This window comes from Lissotriton helveticus, chromosome 7 (assembly GCF_964261635.1).
Source record: "Lissotriton helveticus chromosome 7, aLisHel1.1, whole genome shotgun sequence".
Classification (NCBI taxonomy): domain Eukaryota; kingdom Metazoa; phylum Chordata; class Amphibia; order Caudata; family Salamandridae; genus Lissotriton; species Lissotriton helveticus.
Window position 1 is genome coordinate 1,724,410,757 of NC_136068.1, and position 24,271 is coordinate 1,724,435,027.

The 24,271-nt window shown below is 46.6% G+C and overlaps 1 long non-coding RNA gene across 11 annotated transcripts in view; it reads right to left on the bottom strand.

Moving 5' to 3' along the window:
• The window catches only part of LOC144770702 (uncharacterized), a 175,887-nt gene that overhangs the window by 18,593 nt on the left and 133,023 nt on the right, over nt 1–24,271 (bottom strand). For 7 of the 11 annotated variants that reach the window (XR_013598988.1, XR_013598983.1, XR_013598987.1 and 4 more), the window contains one exon: nt 7,263–8,680. The exons of 3 other annotated variants lie outside the window; for them this stretch is intronic. This is a non-coding gene — a long non-coding RNA (uncharacterized LOC144770702). Of the gene's footprint in view, nt 1–7,262; nt 8,681–9,227; nt 9,278–24,271 lie in introns of those variants that run through there. One more of the 11 variants, XR_013598981.1, reaches the window with a different exon arrangement.

Consider the following 24,271-nt stretch of genomic DNA (forward strand, 5'->3'; position numbering starts at 1 on the left):
GCCTTCCAAAGCGACTGAAACCTAATTTTTTTTATTCATTTATTGAAGTTTTGATACACAGGAAAACAGAGAATGCATCTTCTAGTAAACATGTTAAGAACAATTGTCCTATCCCATATCAATCCTTGGAAATCTACTGGTAACATTATGCATAGAACTGAAGCGGTCATATAGGATCAAGGTTTGCATGTACACAAAAAGATCAAGATTACCATAAAATCAAAAGGAATAGCATTTACAAAGAGAAATAAATAAATACATAAATAAACCTCAACTATGTGGGGGTAAACAGACAACAGCAATGTATTATATCACAATGTGGTTAAATGGAAAGTCACAGCTTCGTATTCATTGTCAGCTATACACTTAATAAAGGGAGGGCATATATAGGAAGAAAAACAATACAGTGACCCCACAGCACTGACCCCCCAGCTACCATAGGCAAAACAGTATCATATCCCCACCCAGTCTCTATTTGCACATCTGAGTGTTGAGGCCCTAGGGCACCTCTGCACCATCCACTGTCATGGCACGGACACAAACCCAATCTTGGAATGGGCCCCAGGTTTCCCGGGGTCTGGATGCTGCAGGCATTAGTTCCCAAAATGTATTCAGTTGTTCCTGACAGAGTGTGATGTCTGCTACCCAGCATTTCATTTGTGGGACCCCGGCCCTCCCCCAGGACATGGCTACATGTCTCTTCGCCAAGAGTAACACTAAGGCATCTGAGCTCCACTGGTATGTCTTTCGTGCACCCCAAGAGACCCAGCAAGGGCGATGGCTCCAGTCTTAGGTCAAGTACCTCCTTTATGAAGGCAAAAATCGACACCCAGAATTGCGCTATTTTGGGGCAATGCCAGGCCAAGTGAAGAAAGGGAGCCTGCAAAGCGTTACATCTCCACCATCGTGCATGCCCCCAGAGACCTATACGCATGAATTGCGCAGGTATTCTATAGTACCTATGTAGGGATTTGAAATGGATCAAGCATAGTTTATAGTTCTGGGAGAGCAGCTCTAGCTGCCCACAGCAAAACTGTTCCTCAGTCAGGAGTGTGGGCAGTTTCTCATTCCAGCCCTCGAACAACGTATGTTTGGCTATAGGGAAGTCGGTCTGCATCGTAGTGTAGAGGCGGGTGATCAACTTATGCTGGGCGCTATTCGATATCAACTGCTCCAATGCATTCAAGGTGGGTGGGTGGGGAGGGAGGGAAAGGAATCCTGCAGTTTGCGGCAGGTGGCCCTGGTTCTATATTATAAAAGCAGGTCCGAAAAGTGTGTTTTGCTCGTCTCCGCTTCATCTGGGGTTTGCGGAGGTGTCCGCTTGATACAGATCAGCTAAGGTCAACCAGCCCAATCTTCTAGCCCTGAGCACTTCTCCATGCTCTGCCATTGCCGGTATTAGGGGATTATATGCAAAGGGAGAAGATGGGGTGAATAACACACCATTTCCAGCTCTTAAACGCAGTTAATGCCAAGCCCATCTAAGCGTCTCTGTTGTATCTATTTCGTTTCTCTGTCTCTGGAATTTAGAAAAGATTGCCACATTCAGCGGAACGGGCGCCGCCCTATCTAATTCAATCACAATATGTGGTTGGAACGGGGCAGGGACAATCCAATGGTGAAGAAACTGAGCCTGCACACAGTAGGCATATAGAGATATCTTGCACACCCAGCCCATCCTGGTTCAGAGGTAGAGTTAAAAGCTCCCAAACAATACAAGCCTGCCCTCCAGCCCACACGAGCGTAATGAACAGGGATCTGAGTTTGTATAAAAAGGTTTTAGTGAGAATAATGGGAAGATTGATGATAAAGAAATACAAAAATTTGGGCAGCACAAGCATCTTTGCAATTGCTATCCTACCCGCGAGTGAGGTCAGAAGGCGCACCCATGTCTCAAGTTTACTTTCAAACCAACTTACTGCTCGATGGAAATTCATCATCCAGAGTTCCTGCACATCCCGACAGAGCCAGACCCCCAAGTACTTAACTGGGCCCTCTGCCATGTTAGTTGATAATCCAGTGTGAATGGGATCGTGCTATCGGTCAAAGGATCCCAGATAGTTCACCGAATTACATTAATTCCCTCAGCACCGGGTGTATGTTAGTCACTGGATCTGTGAGATAGAGGGTGATGTCATCCTCGTAAAGCGATATGGTCAGACCCGTAGACGAAAATCCACTCCCCTATTCGCGTGATGTTGTCGAATCCTGTCGGCCAGAGGTTCCATTACTATAGAAAAGAGGAGTGGGGACAAAGGGCACCCCTGTCTAGTGCCTCTGGATACAGGGTAACTCTCAGAAAGAATGCTGTTAACTCTCAACCTGGCTGTGGGATCTGTGTACAAAAGCCCAATTTGGGCTATAAAGGTGGGATTGAGGCCCATCCTGACCAATACAGCAAAAATATAAGACCATTTGAGGGTGTGAAATGCTTTGGTAGCATCTAATAGTATCGCCGCCGCCGGAGTTTGGGGATGTAAGTAGTGGAGCAGAGCAAAGATAGTTCACAAGATGTGTGCTGTCGACCGGCCAGGTATGAAACCTGATTGGTCTGGCCTCGCTATCAATGGAAGCAGTGGCTGTAATCTTTGAGCTATGAGCTTAGCCATGATTTTATTATCCAGATTAATAAGTGATAACAAGCGATAGGAGTCCCGGTAGATATGGTCCTTATCAGGCTTCAATAATGTAAGTATAACTGCGTCGCGCATCGAGGGTGGGAGGAAGCCGGTTTCCAATGATTCCCATTAGACATCCAAGAGTCTTGGGTCAAGTATGTCACTATTCGTTTTGTAATTGGAGGCTGGTAGGCAGTCAAGACTGTGGGCCTTGTCATTAGGACGACAGTTGATTACTTTTGTTACATCTTCCAGGGTATAAGGTTCATCCAAGTAATCCCTATGCACTGTACTAAGCCAAAGAAACTCTAATGAGTCAAAATACTTGCATAGCCCCTTCTGCATATCAGGAATGGTAGACGTGTAAAGGTTTGTGTAAAAATCAGTTAAGTGATTCAGTATTTGTTGCGACACTCTGATGGGGCCCCCCCCCGTTCTGGTGGAGTTCAGTGATAATGTTGGTGGTTCTCGATGACCGAAGCATGCCTCCTGGTTTCTTCCCTGGTCTATCGCCTTCCCCGTACCTTCTAGCTGCGCTATATTTCCCCAAAACTTAACCTCCTGGTTAGCCTCCTCAATAAATTCAGTGAGCAGTTTTCTAGCTGCAGCCATATGTGTTCTGTTGTTAGAGGTAAAGAAGCGCATCTCATTATCCTTCAGTTGACTCTAAAGCATGTAGAGCCTCTGTCTAATTGATTTAGAACTCCGGTCTGTTTCGCTATATAACTGCCCCATATAACCACTTTGAATGCCTCCCACAGTGCACCCGCTGCCTCAAATGAGCCTTCATTCTCACTGAAGTAGTTACTTATATCTTGTCGAATCTCCTCGCAGAATACTTGGTCTAGCAGCACCGTATTAGGCAGCCTCCATGAGAAGGGACACCTCAGTACTTTGGGGAGATCTAGCTGTAATAAGCATGGGGTGTGATCAGAGAAAGTTCTGAGGAGAAGGGAGACATCTGAGGTCCATGCCGCAATGTCTCGGGACACAACCCAAAAGTCTAGCCTGCACTATGTGCTATGCTGTACGGTTACGCATGATCCTTCAATTTTAACCAGATGTCGGTGTCTCCATATTTCTTCTAGGTTGTTAGTTTGGATCAATGAGTTCAGTGCTGCACTTTCCCTGGAATGTAAGCTGGGGACGTACCCAGTCTGTCCAAGGAGTCGATCAATATAGCATTAAAATCGACCCACCCCCCCCAATGCCTGTGTCGAAGTCCAAGCCAGCTATAAGGGCCCAAATCATGTGAAAGAAATCAGGGTTGTCTGTATTTGGCCCATAAATCACCACAAATACTACCTTTATTTTGCAGAGGGAGCCTTTGGGAACAATAAACCTGCCTTCTATGCCAATGTGGGTATGTGTTGTTGTCCAGTTCAATCTCCTGCATGTCAATACGTCTACACCATGTGAATAATTAGAATAGCCTGTGGAGTGCATCTTGCCCCGGTGGCTATGCCACAGCTTAGCACTTGAAACATCCAGGAGATGCGTCTTCTGCAGGAAGCAGCAGTCTATCTTGTGGCGGGTCAAGTATGCGTGTATTAACCTAGTCTTCCTGTGGTCATTCAGACCTCTAATATTCCAGGTTAAGAGCCTCAGGGATATCATTTTATGTCATTGCAGTGCATGCTGGGTGTGTCTTATTCCTCCCATTACCAACAAAGCATGTGATGTCTGACAAGAAAATCAAGCACTGCTGTGTTGCACCCCCTGCCCTACCCTCTACCCCCTCGCCCACACCAAACCCCCAAATATGTTGAGTCACATTATCCCACCTTCCCCCCAACTTCAAACAAACCAACAACATGTATATACTGAATAAGAATTGGAGATCTCCCTTGGGGCGAGATGTCGCCGGCTAACACCCTAGTAAAAACCAGGTGGCTTAGAGTCTCCATAAGAACGTGACTCAACCGAACAGGACCGTAGTGTTCCAACACTCCATTCAGTCCAGGGGGACTAAGGCTAAGACAGCAGAGTCTAACATAAGGTACAGCTGAAATGAAGTATTCCTTCCCCCAGCACATTAAACACAGATTAATACAGAGTGAGCTCAAGTTAATTGTTGTCGCTAAGTGTTCCCTCCGTTCGCTCTGTGGTTTTTGTCTACCGTTTGTTTTACGCAGCGTTTGGCAAATTTTAAAGCTGATTTTGCATCTGTGAAAAAATGCTGGTTTCCTTCATGATTAACTTTCAGCTTGGTTGGGTATAGCAGGGCATATGTGACACCTGCCTGTCTAAGGAGATGTTTGGTGGGGACGAATTCATGTCTCACCGATTGTACCGATGGAGTGAAGTCTGGGAAAATGGAGATCTGGTTTACCTGGTGCGTGATCTGGGCCATTTCTCTAGCCACCCGCAAGATGGTGTCACTGTCCCAGTACTTCAAAATACGGGCCAGAGTAGGTCTTGGCGTACCTCCCACAGGTGGTTTGGGGGCCTGGGATCTATGGGCCTTTTCCACTACGAACATCGTTGAGAGAGAAGTCGGCAAAAGATCGCAAAGGAGATTTCAACAAAGTCCTCCACCCTGCCCATGGCTGTTGTCTCATGGATTTCAGTTAAGCAAACATTAATGCAGCAGGATCTAGCCTCAAAGTGCCAGAAGTAGGTTGCTAAATACCGGTTGGTAACCCTGAAATTCAGAGAATTTCAGCGTTACCGACCGGTATTAAGCCATGTGCTATGTAGGTGACTTTAAGCATACATGCAAAATAAGAAATCGCAAAATAGCGATTCCTTATTTTGCTCTTGCATTTAAGGAATCGGAAATACCGATTCCTTAAATACAATGTAGGTAGCACTAAAAACAGTCCACCTCAGCCTTCAGGAATCACTATTTACCACCAACTTCAAGTTGGTGGTAAGTAGCGATTTCCTTACAAAAAGCAAGTTTTTGCATTTTTTTATGTGCCATGTGGCACACATCCATGCCCTTAGGGCATGTATGTGCGCCACATGTGCATACTTGCACCTTTCAGGGGTGCAACAGGGTGTCCTTTGGACACCCTGGCACCCTTGAAATACCTCCTGCATTAACGATACGGTAATAGCGAATCGCTAATAGTGAATCTCTTCCCATTCATTCCTATGGGCCTCCTAGCCCGTAGGAATGAATGGCTAGGTATTCCTTAATAACGAATAGGAATTACCGATTCGTTATTAAGGAATGTTAAGGAATCGCTAATATTTTAGAGATTCCTACTTACATTCCATTTAGCGAGTCCTTAATAGCGATTTGGTAATAATCGCTATTAAGGACTCGCTAAATGGAAGTTACCTACATCTGGCCCTAAGCCTCATTCCTGGCCTTGATAACTTCCAGCACTTTCCCCATATTCAGTAATTGTTCTCGGGACTCCGTGTGGAACTCATGTGCTTCGGAGACCCAGTTCTCAAGTTGATCTATCCAGAGTGCGAATCCACTTGTTTCTTAACTTGATCCATTCGATCCGTGAGCTTATCAATTTTAGTATCAATAGTTTGAGGCCAGAACACACCTCGAGAAGGATAGAGCACATGTCGTCACTTCCCCCCGCCATGCCCAAGCCATGCTCATTTTCGGGTTCAGTCTCTGATTCCGCTATTCTGGTATGTCTTTTATTTTCGAAGGGAAGTTTGCGTTGTCTAGTATCTGTCTTCCTCATTTCCTTGTTAGGCCACACCACCAGTTCTCGAGGGTGCGCACCACGCGGTGGCTGAATATTTTGCTGCTTGGGGCGCGCTCACCAGCCTCTCCATCCGAGCGACCCAGCAATGGGACTGTTGGATATCAGAGTGTCTCGCTTGCAGAGCCGTCACAGATTTTGCAGGTCAAATAAGGGGAGCCAGAGCCTTCCCCCGGCAACTGAGCTGGGATCAGTAGCACAGAAAGCCACCACAGCCCCAGGTTTGAGGTGATGCAAAGGCCGTAGCCACCTTTTCAGTTGCCCCATGCCTTTGATTCCATACACCTATGATCCTACTTTTCATGCAGGAGTGTATTACTGGTGGTTACTCCAGCACTTTGACAGTCAGAGGCACATGTGGTGTGTTCAGTGGTGATTCAGTGGCCTCAGCAGACTCCCTTGGCTATGTTCGGTGGATTCTCCTTATGCGTGATTTGGCCTCCAACTCTCCCAGCCGCCCCTGCCTTTCCCACTCTACTCGGCAAGGACCACCGCACACGTCCTAATTTATGGCAGGCAGCGGGTCTCGGAGGCTGTCAATCCAGCCGATTTTGCCACAAGAGCCCACATTGCAGTATCTGCTGGCGAGGGGACGCTCTCTCGCAGGGCCGCTCCCAGCACGGGGATCGTACCAGCCCAGCCGGTGTAGCCAGAGTCACTACGCGAGGCCCCCTGCCTCTCACTTGCAGATCGGCACGCCCTCCATGTGCAGAAGCCGGCAACGTAGTCCCGATCTGGTCTCTCGGCTCAATGTCGCGTCACTCGTCCACTAAGAAACTACAGGGGCAGTCCAACAACCCTGAACCAGGGACAGACAATCGATATACCCAACAAAAGGTTCAGGTAGAGAAGTCACAGAAATTTTGCAACTTATTGTATAAAGTTACAGAAGTAAAAGGAAAGAAGAAAAGGAAAAAGAAAGAAGCCTAAAAAATCGTAAATTCAAAATAAATTTGTACAAATTTCAGGAGAACGTTATGATTTATTACATATTAGGAAAAATATTTAAAAGAACAATTACGCTCAAGACAGAAGGTTGGCATACAAAAAAAATAACATATCATAAACCAAACCAGTGGCTTAACAAAAAAACATTACATATAACAGAAACATAATTTTTATTTTTTTATTTTCTGGCTAAATCAAGTGCACTCTCACAGCATTGCTCTTAACCTTTCAAAGTTACAGAGAGTGACCTTGAGGATGCAATGCTTCTCATACCTGAAGATGTCTTTGATCTGCATTGGATGGTCAGGCCAGAAAAGGGCTCATTTGCTATAATACAATGATGCTAAATGGAGGTTTAGAACCCCTATAAGGGACTGCCACTAGTCTAGTGCTAATGTCTGACAGCATTGCTTGTTGAAATGTGTAGGCATTTGAGTGTCCATGTTACCAGTCCTGGTAGCTGCTGCTTGGGCGAAGGGCTAGCTGTGCCTGTATAACTGCTGCTCATAAATAAACAACGTACCCTCCAATAAGTAGCTGTTCTGTTCACGCAGCCTACACATTCGTACAATATTTGCTCGTCTGACAGGATCTGCGATCATTACACTACATACTACCACCCAAGAAATTGATGCTACTGCGTGGGTTTTGACATTGAATATTGCCATTTTTGACCATTTACGATGCTTTGGGCCCCAAAGGCTAGTAACATTACCTACAACAAACAGTACTGCCTTATTTCCTCCAAAATGCCTTTGTTAAGAGCCCAAATGTGTTTTCGATTAATTCAGCTCTCTATTTCTAATTGTACTCAGTGGGAAGAAAATGTATATCTGAACATGACCAGGTTGAGCTGTTAGGAACTCAAGGCAATTAAGTAGCATGTGTACCATGCACTGCAGACGAGTGAGAGAACAATAACATGGAAAAGTAAATTAATTTGTTGTATGGGCAGCAGACTTGCTTGACGCACAGTAAATTTACAATGCAAAGGGCAATGTACAAGGACAGGGTCAAGAGAGTAGACATCAGTAGGACACCCCACCTAAACTTGAGACGAGGCCTTTGAGTTGTATCTAGAGAACATAAGAAGGCATGTGTCTGAAATCATCCTTTTAAGGAAATAAATACATGCAACATGCACAGTAACAAGACAGGAAAGAGTCTCCATGGCTGCATTGAACAATAGATATAATGGCAGCTTTACAAGCTGGAGATTACACGTATACTGTCAAACAATTGTCAAACAATTGGTTTCAGGTGCTTCGCTGGGAATTTTGCACCACAGGCAACCGTTGTGAACACAGAAAACAGAATACTTCCTTTTGTTTCTGTTGCAGAGACTTCTAGGCAAGGCAACCAGACAGAGTGTGTGGGGCGTGAGGCAGTGCTGGAAGGCAGACATCCGACTGGGCTTAAAACTGGCTACATAGAACACTGGAGAAAAAGAAGAGAGGAGTTTGTGGCAGAATTACAGACAAGAGATCTATACATTAACTTAGGCTAAGAAGAAAAGAGATACAGACCAGAAGAATGAACCCAACAGGAAACCGCAAGGATCTGCCAGCATACAGCCCTCCATCCTACAACCCTCAAGCCTACAACCCCAATCCTTCAACGATGCAAGTGCAGCAGCCACCATATGTGAATATGGTTCCTGGTTACCCAACCTACCCAACCTATCAATACCCACAAACCAATACGGTGTTCATTCAGGATGCTGTGCCTGTGGTGACCACACAGACAACCATGGTGACGATGCCTCTGCCTAACTATGTGTCAAGCTATACGGGCTACTCCATCTTCAACATGATTTGGTGCTGCTTCCCTTTGGGACTTGCAGCTCTCATCTTCTCCTGCAAGGTAACCTTATTGGCCTTGGCCATCCTCTGTGTCTCTAAATAAGCTGTCTCTCTGAAGGATGAATTATCATGAAAATATCTACCCACCGGCCTCCCCCGCACCTTACATATAGGTCACCTACTATTATAGGCAGATGGCATTGTGGTCTTCCATACAGGATCCATGTTATTCCTATGAAGTAAAAATGGCCAGTTAAGTTACTACTAACGCAGATTCAGTGTTTTGGTCAAAGCCTACCAGCCAGCGCAGTACAGACATGCTTCCTGGGGAATGCAATCTACCCATTGTTTACCATTGACTTAATGATCTGTAACTCACATTTGCTTGGTTTTTTATTTTCTGGCTCTATTTTTTTCAGGGTGCCCAGCTTAAGTTAGTCCATCCCATAGAGCATAGACTGTTTACTGCATTCTTCAACTAGTTCTTGCTTTCTATAAACAAGCCTATACATTTTCTACTTTTCTTGTCAAATTTGCTGTGCACTCAAAGACAGAGGTAAAATGTCAGGCTCTTTCTACCGAGGAAGCTTGTTGTTTACTTCTCTTTCTCTTACTTCAATGTGAGAGGATTTATTTGAAAATGTTGCTGGGTACAGGAAAAATAAGTTATTTTTTCTACCATGCAACAAAATCGAAATGTCTGTAAATGAACTGTGCAAATATTTAAAAAAAGATCAGAATTAGGAAAGCACAAATGAAGCATACACTAGGTGATGCCATTTCCTCAATTCGTTTGTGCACTGTATAGTTGTATCAGCAAGAGTGTATGTGCAAATGTAATAGTAATTTCAATTGAAAATGTTTTGTTTGTAATGGCAGTGAGGTTCCACTTTACGCAACTCCACTCAAAAACACTTCTCCACTCTGTAACACTCAACTTAACTCTACGACATTCCATTCTACAACACTCCACTCAACTACACTCTATGTCACTTCACTCTAGGCCATGACAATCAGTCTATAACACTCCACTCCACAACACTCCATGACACTTCATTGGATAATACTCCATGCCACTATACTCACCTTTATGCCACTACACTTTATGGCACTTTACTCAACTCTACGCTATGCCACTCTATTACATGACACTCTACGACACTTTACTCTACGGTATACCACTCTATGACACTACACTCTATGACACTTTACTCCATTTTATAGCATTCTATGACACTCTATGCAACTCGACTTTAGGCCACTCTACTCCGGTCTATGCCTCTCCACTCTACTCCACTCTGAACAAGTCACCATACACAACTTTACTCCATTCTATTCCATTCCACTCTACTCTACTTTACAACATATTAGAACATTGGAATGTTGGGAGCTCCATTGCAGACAATGGAGTGCTCCCTGCTTCTACTGGCCGGTAAAGGCCCGCAGAGCAACATTCCAATGTTCTACAAAGGCTTCTCGAAGTTCGAGGGGATTTATATCCCCTCGAGCTTCGAGAACCCTTTGTTTAATTTGTTAGAACATTCTGCCCTCTAGTGGCAGAATGTTCTAATAGCCTTACATCCCTCCGTAGCAGGGCTATACGGCTATTAAAGTCCCGCTGTTTTGTTAAAGTCCCTCGCCTTTGGCTCGGGCCTTTAACGATTCAGCGGGCCTTTAATAGCCTGTATAGCCCGCTACGGCGGGCTATAAGGCTATATTACTCCACTTTATTCTACTCCTTCACGCCACACCACTCCACTGCATGTGCCTCTATGCCACACCAATTTACAACACTCTCCTTCAGCCAATTCCACTCTACTCATCTCCACTCCACTCTTCTCTACGTCACTCCACAACATTTCACTCGACTCCATGACGTGCGACTCCAATCTATGACACTTCAGATACTCACTTTTATGCCACTAGCATTTAGGCATGCTGAACAGCAGACATGCTGGTGTACAACATGGCAAAAAAAAAAAATTGTAAAGCCAATAGGTCTTTCATAGACCAGACCGATTAGCTTTGCTAATGCTTGTTCTATTGTGTGGTATTATGTCCAAATCTGATTTCAGTGGCTTGTAATGCTGTAATGCTACATGTTTTCTTCCGTTCCAATCTATCATGTAACACCTTCTGCCCGTCGTGGCTTTATTTTTCTTACTTAGTGCGCTGCGGATTTTATGCCCACAATAATATTGGTGAAAAACAAACTTCCAGGTCCCAATATGTACACTGCTGTGCACTAAAAGGGCACCTCTAACTCATGGAATCACCACTACGAGGGGTCCACTTAGGAGTCACGTAAAAGAGTACTGCGGTATTAAATTTAATATGAATGATTTGTACACAAGACTGCACAGGTACATTTGACAATGGAATATCAGTTCAAGTGCACTGGACTGAATACAAATATTACTGCTATGCATGATAAAGAATTTCATCTGAGTATGATGCAGTGTTAAAGTTGAGGCTTTCTGCCACAGAACCTGTCCTATAACCGTTGCCTGGAGTTGTTAAACATACGGTGCACCAAAATACTTTCATACAAGGGAACCAGTTCATTGCAGCTTAACTGTATTAATACCCGTTTGTCTGTTTAACAAAGAACAAGCATAGGCAAAGCCAGTAGGGTTTATGTTTGTAAGCTTAATGTAGAACCAACAGGCATATCTACAAGCCCCTATTGCCACAACAATGTCACTTTTCACGACATTGCTGTCACACCTTATTTACAAGGCAGCGTTAAGCCGAGTAATGTGGCTTAGCTCTGCCTTGTAAATAAAGCCTCCTTTTACACTATACTTAGAGTGAAAGGGGAGGGCAATGGGTGTTGCGGTGGGCGTTTCACTGCACCACCCATTGATTTTGGTGCTGCCCTATATTTACAAGGGTGGCCTAAATATGGGTTAGCGCCAAAATTAACACCAGGGAAAAATTGGTCTCAACAGGGCGCAACAAGGAGAGGTTTAATTTTTCCTTGTTTTTGCTGTTTCCATGTGTGCTGCATTGTGAAAAACACATGGAAACAGCAAAATGCCATTGATTGTTTATGTGGAGGAACGTGTCCCTTCCTGCCCATAAACAATCTTTCAAAAAGTAAGTTTTTTTTAACTTTTATGTGTGCTGCACTAAGCAGCACACATATACGTTACAAAATGCCATTTAAAGAAGGACACCATCCTGCACATAAACAATCTTCCCCTGCACTATGGTGCATAGGTAAAGCCAACCCAAAGGACTTGCACAGCGTAGGGTTGGCTGCAGTGCCACTAAACTGGCGGTTCCCTTAAGATATAGTTCCTTTCTGAGTATGCTTCTGCACTATGGTTCTCTACACAAACTAAGCTTATTGGTCGATAAAATTATAAATTACTTCTAGCAAGGTCATCCTCTGAGACTGGCCCCACTGAGTTTTACGGGCCACGTAACATTTTTGCCATGACCTGGAAGCACCAGACTGGGTCATTAATTAACTGTTATTGTATAAACTGATTTTCGTATTTCCTATTTTAGCTCTCATAGTAAAAAGGTGCTCTCTCCTGAAGCAAAAACCTCTGAAATGACTTACAACAACTTATATCATACAAGTAAAACTTTACTTGGTGGAGTGCCTTTACATTGATTGATTTGGCATAAATCTTTCAGTAGTCTGCAAAATATTTGCATTTGAAAAATGTGTAGGCCAGGCTTGGAAGACTTAATGCATAGCTATCTGGGCTCTTGAAAGCATGTATTATTGACTTGGCTGCATTTTTAGCATCTTCTGACAAATTTACATGAAATTTAGAAAACGTGTGGCACTTTTAGATTACACTTTCTTTTTTAAAATCACGCAGATCCTTCAAAAGGGCAACAACTACCTGCATTTAATGGATCCACATGAAATTAGGCAGATTTCTGATGGTATGTTACATTTCGTGCAGATCCATAAAGGTCTGGCTAAGCCAAATGAGGGCACAAAAATATTTTCATGTGCCAAGAAATTGGTGAAGTTTAATCCATCTGCATGAAATCTTTCAAGGTCAAGTACTTATAAGCTTAAAGTGAGATCAGCAATGTCAGGTTTATTTCCAGAGAATGTATCACATAATTTGAGGTTTCTGCCATAAATTAGATAACCCTGGGCCACATGTACGTAGGTTTCATTTTGCGAATTGCTAATAGCGATTTTTTGCAATTCGCTATTGGGAAATTGCAAACACATATGCACCCGGCTGCAGCGAGTTCAAAATGCTGCAGCCAGAGTGGTGATAGGTCTGCCAAGGCAGTGCTCGGTTTCCAATACGCTGCGTTCTCTTCACTGGCTCCCTGTGAGCCAGAGGATCAAATTTAAGGTCCTATGCCTTGCCTTTAAAATTCTCAAGGGGTCAGCCCCTCAAATTTTGGAGAATTTGTTGGTACCTTATGTACCCTTACGAACCCTCAGATCTCTGGGCCAAAACCTGGCAGCTGTTCCGTGCTTCAGGTTGAGTAGAGTCGGTGGCCGCTCCTTTCGGGTGTTAGCGGCAAAATGGTGGAATTCTCTTCCCCCTCACCTACGGGCTCTGGAAGATCTTTTGCAATTTAGACGTGCCATTAAGACTATTCTATTTGTCTAGCCTTTAGCTTCTGTTTCCTGTTTTCCTCTGTTTTAATTGTGTTGTGTTCTGCGCACCTTGTTTAGCGCCAGGACGCCCCTTTGCTGGGGCAGCTGCGCGCGGTATAAGTTTGAATAACATAACATAACATAACACAGATTTTGCGATTCCTTATTGGGTCGCAATAGACTTTCTTTCTTGCTTGGAGAACCCTACCTGGTCGCATATCTCGCCGCACGCAGCCTCTGCCCCTGGGTCCAGGAACGCTGTAGGTCTCGCCGCTATTACCAACTCACGGCGGCTGGAGACTACAGCTCCCAGTGGGCTTTGCGTGTACTTCCGGTTCCCGCAGCCAGCGCGCCCGGAGGCGCTACAAAGGCGGGCCAGCCCCTCGGTGGAGCGGGAGGCTTTCTTTCTTGCTTGGAGAACCCTACCTGGTCGCATATCTCGCCGCACGCAGCCTCTGCCCCTGGGTCCAGGAACGCTGTAGGTCTCGCCGCTATTACCAACTCACGGCGGCTGGAGACTACAGCTCCCAGTGGGCTTTGCGTGTACTTCCGGTTCCCGCAGCCAGCGCGCCCGGAGGCGCTACAAAGGCGGGCCAGCCCCTCGGTGGAGCGGGAGGCTTTCTTTCTTGCTTGGAGAACCCTACCTGGTCGCATATCTCGCCGCACGCAGCCTCTGCCCCTGGGTCCAGGAACGCTGTAGGTCTCGCCGCTATTACCAACTCACGGCGGCTGGAGACTACAGCTCCCAGTGGGCTTTGCGTGTACTTCCGGTTCCCGCAGCCAGCGCGCCCGGAGGCGCTACAAAGGCGGGCCAGCCCCTCGGTGGAGCGGGAGGCTTTCTTTCTTGCTTGGAGAACCCTACCTGGTCGCATATCTCGCCGCACGCAGCCTCTGCCCCTGGGTCCAGGAACGCTGTAGGTCTCGCCGCTATTACCAACTCACGGCGGCTGGAGACTACAGCTCCCAGTGGGCTTTGCGTGTACTTCCGGTTCCCGCAGCCAGCGCGCCCGGAGGCGCTACAAAGGCGGGCCAGCCCCTCGGTGGAGCGGGAGGCTTTCTTTCTTGCTTGGAGAACCCTACCTGGTCGCATATCTCGCCGCACGCAGCCTCTGCCCCTGGGTCCAGGAACGCTGTAGGTCTCGCCGCTATTACCAACTCACGGCGGCTGGAGACTACAGCTCCCAGTGGGCTTTGCGTGTACTTCCGGTTCCCGCAGCCAGCGCGCCCGGAGGCGCTACAAAGGCGGGCCAGCCCCTCGGTGGAGCGGGAGGCTTTCTTTCTTGCTTGGAGAACCCTACCTGGTCGCATATCTCGCCGCACGCAGCCTCTGCCCCTGGGTCCAGGAACGCTGTAGGTCTCGCCGCTATTACCAACTCACGGCGGCTGGAGACTACAGCTCCCAGTGGGCTTTGCGTGTACTTCCGGTTCCCGCAGCCAGCGCGCCCGGAGGCGCTACAAAGGCGGGCCAGCCCCTCGGTGGAGCGGGAGGCTTTCTTTCTTGCTTGGAGAACCCTACCTGGTCGCATATCTCGCCGCACGCAGCCTCTGCCCCTGGGTCCAGGAACGCTGTAGGTCTCGCCGCTATTACCAACTCACGGCGGCTGGAGACTACAGCTCCCAGTGGGCTTTGCGTGTACTTCCGGTTCCCGCAGCCAGCGCGCCCGGAGGCGCTACAAAGGCGGGCCAGCCCCTCCGCGTCGCGGGACGCGCGCGGGCAGCGCCGGGCGGAGCCCGGGCAGAGGGCGGGCCGTCTGTGGCCGTCAGGGGCTGACAGAGGCTGGGCTGGGCCACGTCCCTTTCTTCTTACCAACCACGTCGACTCACGCTTGGTGCCTGTTGCTCTCCTGTTGCCCAAACCATGTCTACACGCTCTGGTAAGCCTCTCAGGGGTGAGCTTGAAAGGGGATCTAATGCCGCGAGCCCCGTGATAGGGTCAATGGACCGCTTCATTACCAGGGTAGCGGCGGTGATTGAAAAGGAGATCGCCATCTCTGAGCGGCGTCTATCTGAAGTATATCTCCCCGCAAGTCGCTCATTACTGGGGGTAGACGCCCAGTCGCTCACACCAGCCATTACCCGGGTTCAACCAGGTACCCTCCCTAGTTTGGACAGTGCTCCCTTGGAACCCCTCCATCTGACTGGTATTGAGCAAATCATTGATAGGTTGGAATCTCAGGCCGCTCTTCTTCCTATAGACACTTTGGAAGATGATGGCCGTAGTAATTGCTCCGCATCACTACTACCTATTCTGTTAAGCGATGTTACTGGAGACCCAGAGTCCCCTAATTGCCCTGTACGTACCGCAGTTGTACCAGATGGAAAGCTAGTTGGGGCTTCTCCTGTTAGCGTGACTCGTGACACTAGGCAGGAGTTTCCCCTCGTAGGTAAAAAATTGCGCAAACGCAAGAAGGGTAAACTAGTGAGACAGGCCGCCCTCTATCAAAGAGTAAGGAAGTCTCCTGTGCCAAATTCAAGTATTACAAGGGGTGCCCCTATGCTGAACGAAACTGACACAGAAGGGGATGTACTGATTTCTCCAAAGGGCCCTCATACAACTAAGGTCCCAAAGCGAGCTGACTTGGTAGCGGTCGAAAATATTCTGGAGAAGGTACATACCCTCTTGAAACCATTAATAACTCAAGTGAAGAGTCTAGGGGAGAGGATTGACAAACTAGAGCAGTCAACTCTGGATGGGTTACACTCACTCAAGACAACAATTAAATTAGCAACCAGAGTCACTTTAAATAAGGATGTGGGTGTAAAAGGGAATGATCTATTAGCGCAGAAAGGCCCTGAGCCCCAAACAACCCAAAATAAAGCTCCTCTTAACAATCTAGTAATTCCAACTCCGAAATCTCCTCCGAATCTGAATCCAGGTCCAAGCCAAAAGGGACTTCCAGCAAATAAAGAGCCTGAGAAAAATAAGCTAAAATCCCATTCTCAAAAACAGCAACAGACAACTGAGGGCAAAAACGCAGTCCAACAAAAATTAAAAGGTAGCAGTAAACCCAGCAGCCCAACGACTAGGAAAGCCCCCAGGCCTGCAACACAATGTTCTGTCCCAGCAATGTTCTCACAGGCCCCCAGTATCCGCCCACGACGGATCCCCCCAATTAATTTCCCACCAGACTGTCAACCATTTGTTGCAGTCATGGTTAATGTGCCTCCCCTAAAGGATGGCCAGTTGGAAAACCACCAATCACTTAAGAACAAGTGTATACACTGGCTGAAGGCAAATAAACCAATCCCCCCAGGTATGGACGGCATTATTTTAAGTGTCCGTAGAGTGGGATGGGTGGGGCAAGGGAAAAAAATGCTGGAAGGGGACTGTGTAATTATAAATTTCCAAGACTATAGAATGGTCCCATCCATTTGTACTCCTATTAAAAATATGGGGGCCCCGGGGGTGAAACTGGTAGACCTCACGTATTTTTACCCTAGGCATCTTGTGAGCCCAATTGGAGGAAGTGTAAGTTCTCTTAATTCGGGCCAAAACTGGGCCGGGGTTGTAGGAGGCGACAGGGAGAAACATATGTGGGCAAATGGCCCCTGCTGACTGGACTCAGTGAGGAGAGCAGAACGAGTAGAAGTACCACCCACCAAAATAAACGTTGTAAGTGGAATAGGAGAGTCTACAACAACTCCACAAGATCCCTGCTCTCCTCGGTTATATAGGGGGAGCCCTATGGATAGGGGCTTCCAAGCGCCCAGCGACTATTCAGCTGTGACGGACCTAGCCTTTAAGGTTTTCAGCTGGAACATCGCAGGGATTGCTGGAAAATTGGCCCTCCCAGATTTCACTGCGTGGGTCGACAAGTACTCCTTGTGCCTCTTTCAGGAAACTTGGAGCTTGATACCGGTCCATAGGGTGGGTTTTTCCTCATACTCCTCTCCCGCGCGGGCCTCGGAATCTGGGAGAGGCCGCCCAGCCGGCGGCCTTCTCATTTGGGTCGCGGCATCTTTGAACTGTAGAGTGGTGGACTATCCCACAGGTTCCCCGGACATACAAAATATTACCCTTATAGACCAAAGGGGAAAAATTGTTCTAAACATCTTTAATGTGTATGCTCGGGGTACAAAGGGTGGGAGAAAGTCTCCAGTGATAGCTCTTCTCGAGACCCTGCTAAATAACACCCCCCATAAGACCTGCACCCTGGTTGCCGGTGATATGAACTGTACGTTCGAGCCTCTGGGCTCGGATGTTTCCCTCGACCAGGATGAGGAAGATGCCAGGTGGGGGATCCCGGCTCTGGACATCGCACCGATTAAAAAGTGGACAGAAGTGGCGCTCCAAATATACTCCCTTACTCTTGAATTTAATCTAAGGGCAGCGAATGGGAGGACTTCCTTGGATAGGGGGGGTGCTCACACCTACAACAGACCAGGGCACACCTCTAGGCTGGATTATGTCCTAATAGATGTGTGCTTATGGCCTTATGTGAAGGACATGCAGGTGGTCCCTTCGACAGAAAGCGATCACAACCCTCTCTCCCTAGAAATGGAACACTGGTGGCAACCCCAATGGAAGGCCAACTTTAAAGTGGCGCGTGTACCACTAGATGAATCTGAAGTCTCCCCATGTGGTAGAAGAATTAAATGGGCGAAACTGGTCCTATCCGAGGCGAAGGTTGGGGAAATCCAATCCCATTTAAACCACGCGGTAACATCCTTGGACTCTTCGCTAGAAGGGGTGGGTAAAGTGAGTGGGTTATTTCTCTCTCTGATTGAAGCCCTAACCAATGTCTTTATCCTGTCCTCTAAAAAGCCGGGCACAATAGGAAATAAAAAAAAAGTTTGTGAGGGGTGGTATACCCAAGCCTGCAGGACCCACAAGACAAAGCTAGTCGAGGCAGTTAAATCTAAAAGGATGATCCATGAGGCTAGGAAGGCTTATAAAAATATCCTTAGTTCGGCTAGAAGGGAGTGGGAAGAAAAATACTGGGAGGACCTACTCCAGGCTAGCAAAATCAGGGACTCCGGGGTGTTTTGGAATCTGATAAGGAAACGGACCAAATCCGATGCAGCCATGAGACCCTGCAGCATCCCGCCTCAAAGTTGGGCAAAGCACTTTGGGTCTTTATACCTCCCACCAGACGGGGAACTGTCTGTGGGGATGGATCTTACGCTAGCTATTGAACCTCATGCCTATGACCTTTTCACTCCCTTAGAGATTGAGGGGGTTATAGGCTGGGTGGCACCACGCAAGGCACCGGGCCCGGATGGCCTTCCGGGTGATCTGATGAGGGCTTACCCAATGGAATGGGGAAGGATCATAGCAGCTCTCCTAAATGATATTATGAGGGGAGGAGCAGTACCAGAATCCTGGAAAGGGGCGGTGGTAGTCCCCATCTATAAAAAAGGTTGCAGGGAAACCCCAGGAAACTATCGCCCAATAAGTCTGATAGACTCCACCCAAAAGATAGCTGGCAAAGCTGTCCTAGGTAGGATCCTCCATTGGGTGGAGGAGAATAAAATCCTATCAGACTTTCAGGCAGGTTTCAGGGCTGGTATGGGGACTATAGAGCAGGTGTTTAGGTTGTCCCTCTTGGGGTGGAAGGTGGTGGAACTGGGCAAGGGCAGTCTTTACTTAGCCTTTATAGACTTGAAGACTGCCTTTGATCTAGTTCCCCGGGAAGAGCTCTGGAGGGTCCTTTGGGAGTTGGGGCTACCACCTTACATCTTGTCCCTTCTTATAAGCCTTCATGCCCACACTTTTGCACAGGTCCGTTGGGGCAATAACGGAGAACTCACGGAAAAAATACCAGTATCTAGGGGCGTAAGACAGGGTTGCGTCCTGGCGCCCACCCTATTCTCGCTATATCTGAACGGGGTGGTAAAACATCTTCAACAAGAACCAGCCGACGCCCCCTGTCTTGGAGGTGTCCGCATCCCAACCCTGCTTTTTGCGGACGACACGCTCCTGATTTCGAAGACCCCACAAGGACTACAGAAACTTCTAATACGATTCCAGGAGTTCTGTGTTGCAAAAGGGCTAACAATAAATGTGGACAAAACCAAATACCTAGTTGTTAACCCACCTAAAAAACTGGGCCGCCCACCTACACTCAACTCTATTCCCCTGGAGAAAGTAGCCGAATTCGACTACCTTGGCATTCGGATTACGGACAGGATGACATGGGCAAACCACATTGAAAAAATGGTCCTTAACCACAGGAGAGTAGGAGGAGCTCTCATGAGGGAATATAGGGCCTCAACTAGGAGATCACTTACCCCAGTACTTGACATCTACAAGGCCAAAGTAGCGACATCAGCCTTGTATGGGGCAGAATTGTGGGGTCATTGCCGTCTGGATGCCCTAGTTACTGCTGAGAGCAAGTTATTAAAATCTTTCATCGCTCTCCCTCTGAGCACACCATCAGTACCTGTGAGGATGGACACGGGATGTAAAAACATTAAAGACCAGGCCCAGCTTCGCCCGCTCCTGTTGTGGGCACGGATTTGGAGGTGCGAAGAACTAAAATCCTATGCTGATGCACTGAGAGACATAATGAGCCAGGGGGGTTGGGCCAAAATAAAATGGTTAAGGGACACCAAAAAGTTGTTGGAGAATATAGGACTAGGGGATTGCTGGACATCCCGCTCAGCCCCTCCAAAAGAAGTTGTCAAGGCGCTTTTTTGGAAATGGATTGCTGAGCGCCTAATCTCTAGCCCAAATCACTGCAGGTCCACTGCCACCTTTTTACAAATTAAAGACACTGTGGCCTTTGAACCTTATTTGGACTTGATTACTCTCCCCTTTGATCGTGCCCTTTACTTTAAATTTAGAGTTGGTTCCCTCCCGTTGGGTGCCCTGGTATCGAAATGGTCAACAGCGGATCGCACTTCTCCCAACTGTGCATGTTGCCCGACTAAGATTGAGTCTATTGTGCACGTTTTATTTGAGTGCCCGGATTATGCAAGGCCTAGGAGCTCCTGGCTGAAACCACTCTGCCGTAATATGGGCACACGCAGTTATTTAGTAGCCTTGCGTATCCTAAGCACGGACACTTCCCCCCCAATAGTCTGTGGAATTGCGAAATTTTTAAAGCAGTTTTGGCATATTCGATGTAAGAGACTGTCAGTAGCCGTTTAATTCTTGTTTTAGCTAAATTATTAACGGATTTTATATCCTTTTATCATTCTTAAACATTTTAATTTATTTTACTGACTTCTTATGGCATAAACTTTTTTGTATATTGTATTGATTGTATTTTGTATGTGCTTATAAGATATCTCTGAGTATCGAATAAAAGCTTATGACTGACTGATATATATATTCATGCGATAGGTCACAATTTGCAACCCAATGGGAATCGCTAAAAACACCGGGATGGAGCCCGCTGGGGACAGAAGTCCATCATGTCAGTTTTTTTTTTTTTTTTAATATAGACAGTGTTCCTCAATGGAAAACGGGATACATTTCAAAAAGAAAAATTAAATGTTTCAGTTTCATTTTTTAAGGGTAGGCAGTTGTCCATGGAACCACTGCCTGCTCTTAAAAAATAGAGCTCCCATGAAACTTCCTTCAAATTTCTGGCCACTGACAAAAGATGAAGACTCAGAGACAGTTCACAATCTGGGTGTCATCTTTGTCAATAATCTATCTATAGAGAGCCATGTTAACAAACTTACTGCTATCAAGTCAAGTCAAATTTTGCTTTATTCGAGGTTCACTCATAAAAGCACATACAGTCACCAATATAAAATCGTTTTTAACAGACTTTTCAGTTAAAATAGGACTTGATTTAGAGACAAATAGTTTAAAACATAAATATCATTACAAGATAAAAATTTACAGATAAAAATTACAAGTATAAAAAATGCAGACTGACTGGTAATACAATAAAAAAAGACGATCAAGTGCCTAGAAACCTCTGTCTAATAGTCCATGCCCAACCGAAATATTTAGCTGTAGCTATTACTAGAGGCAGAAAAGTGCTAGTGCATATGATTCTTAGAGCTACAACACTAGCCAGATGTGTCTGGGGTCTGCATAGGTAGTGCAGGCAAATAAAAAATGGCCAATTGTTTCCTTGGGGGCTCCACAAGCTGGACACTTGTTGATAAATGGGCCTCCCCACCTGCCTGTCAGAGATCTAAGGGGAAGGGCACCTGCTCTAAGTTGAAAAAGGAGCTTCCTGTCCCTCGGTCTGGTTATAGCGTCCCAGTATGGTTCAAGGCTGGGAATCAACTTTGCTTCTAAGAATCCTCCAGCCATGGACGGTGCACTAGTACTACCCCAGAACCAAGCGGCCACCTTCTCCCAATAGATTTCTTTTAGGACATTTTTGGTTGGGAAAGTAGTTCCCGCTCGGTTTTCCCAAAGCGTCCGGAGACCGAGTTCACCCAGTATTACACTAAGTGATTTCAGCCAACCAATTTTGTGGAACACATCCGCTTTTATAATATCTAGGAACCCCTCAGCATAATGAGAAAGCTCAGGTGTAGTCCATAGCCTCCGCCAGTATAGGATTGGGCGAAGCCTGGCCAAATCTACAACAGCCTTCCTGCCCAAATCATACCTAAGTGGCAGCAATGGGGTACTATTAGGAAGGCCGGTAATAGCCCGGAAGAACTTATTTTCTGAAATTTGGAATGACTGAAGCTTCTTAAAGCCCCACAGCTCAGCGCCGTAGAGCGCAGAGCCGAGGGCCTTGGCTTCATACACCTGTAATGCTGGTTTTATTGGTTTGGTCATAGATTTTCTGTGCTCTGAACCAAGAGCACCAGCCAATTGTCTGTGCCTTAATACTGCAATGTCAATATGCTAGGACCATCTAAGATCATTTGATACATGAATCCCCAGATATGAAAAGGCGTTAACTACCTCTAGAGGGCGATCATTCATAACTAATATGGATCTAAAACTTCGGTGGGGATTAAAGACCATGAGCTTAGTTTTGCCCACATTTACTTCTAAGCCATGCTCCCCGCAGAATTGGTCAAAAATGGATAGAGCACGCTGTAGACCACTCGGGGTCTTTGATAAAATCAAAGTGTCATCTGCAAACATTAAAATAGGTATTTTGGTGCCAGCTAGTAAAGGAGCATCCACATTTGCAGACAACATGCGAGCGACAACACCATTAATGTATAACGTGAAGAGCGTGGGAGCCATCAAACACTCTTGCCGAACACCCCGCTCCACCGGGAAGTCTACGGTCACCGTTCCCTGCCTCCCCTCCCGCCCCCCCCCCCCCCAACGGAATGTTAGCAAAATTTGCTTCGTGGAGCCTCATTAACAGTGTCAATAATTATTCTGGTAAACCCAGGTTCCTCAGTACCATCCACAGATTGTACCTTGGGACTAGGTCGAAGGCAGCCCGCAAGTCGACAAAAGCTGCATACAGGCTGCCCTCGCCCAGCAACACAGTCTTCCACTGCAGTAAAGTAAAGCGAAAAACCTGGTCCACCGTGCTGGTAGATTTACGAAACCCCGCCTGAAATGGGGACAGGGCGTTATTCTCGTCTACCCAATCCAGGAGCCTATTGACAACCATCCGCCCAACTACCTTTTGGATGGTGTCAATTAGGCTTATGGGCCTATAGTTTCCTGGTTGGGATCGGTCTCCTTTTTTGAAGATAGGTATTATGACAGCTCCTTGCCAAGATGTCGGTACAGTTGCGCCCTGCGCAATTGCATTGGCAAGAAGATAGCTATACTTACACCAGTGCTCTTTATCATTAATAAAGACGTCCGCCGGCACCCCGTCTAAGCCTGGGGCTCTACCACTAGTCACTGTAGTAAGGGCCGTCATTACTTCGTTACTACTGAATGAATTTTCTTTATATTAAGCAGGCCTAATGTCTACCGTCAGGTTGGCGAGCTGTGTTTCGGCATCCTGGGACTTGAAATAGTTGACCCAATCCTCCTCAGGTACATTGTTATTGGGAGGGTCGGGTACTCCCCTTCAACCCCACTTTACAATATTCCAAAAGTACCTAGAGTCTTTCCTATCACTGGCTTCCTTTAACTCTTGCCAGTGAAGCTCGTCCCATGATTTCTTAGCCTGAATTACACTTTTCTTATATTGTTTTCCAGCAGTACGAATGATCATTGGTTCTCTCCCCTTGATCGCAACCCCCAAAGCTGATCGGGCATTCCTGCACTGGGTATTATACCATTTTGCCGGCTTACGGGATGCCCCTCTACTCCTCTTTGCAGATTTCAGGAAATGGTTCCTAATGACAGTAAAGAGGTTATCATGAATTTCAGTTACATTATTCGTCCCTGGGTTAGTCGAGTTGACTTGCTCCATAGCCATTATTGCTTTGTCCGCTTCGGCATTAATGTTATCAATGGCCTGTTGGTTGGTCACAACGTGTACCCATTTTAACCTCCGCATATCGTTGGTAGGAACAATCGAAGCAGCACTGTCCCCCTCTGGATTCGAGATAGCATTGTCAAATGTCCACCATTTGTGCTCTACGCATAGCGGATTGTGGTCACTTTCGATCCTCCATTTGACCTCCTTGTCACAAACTAAGTTCCAGAGTTTCATGCTGCATAAAACGTAATCAATTCTGCTCCTATGACGCCCGTTGTCGAAAGTGCTTGCCCCTGCCTTGTTGCTCATGGTTCTCCCATTTAGTGCCCTTAGACCCCTTTCATAGCATATAGCATTTAAACAGATAACA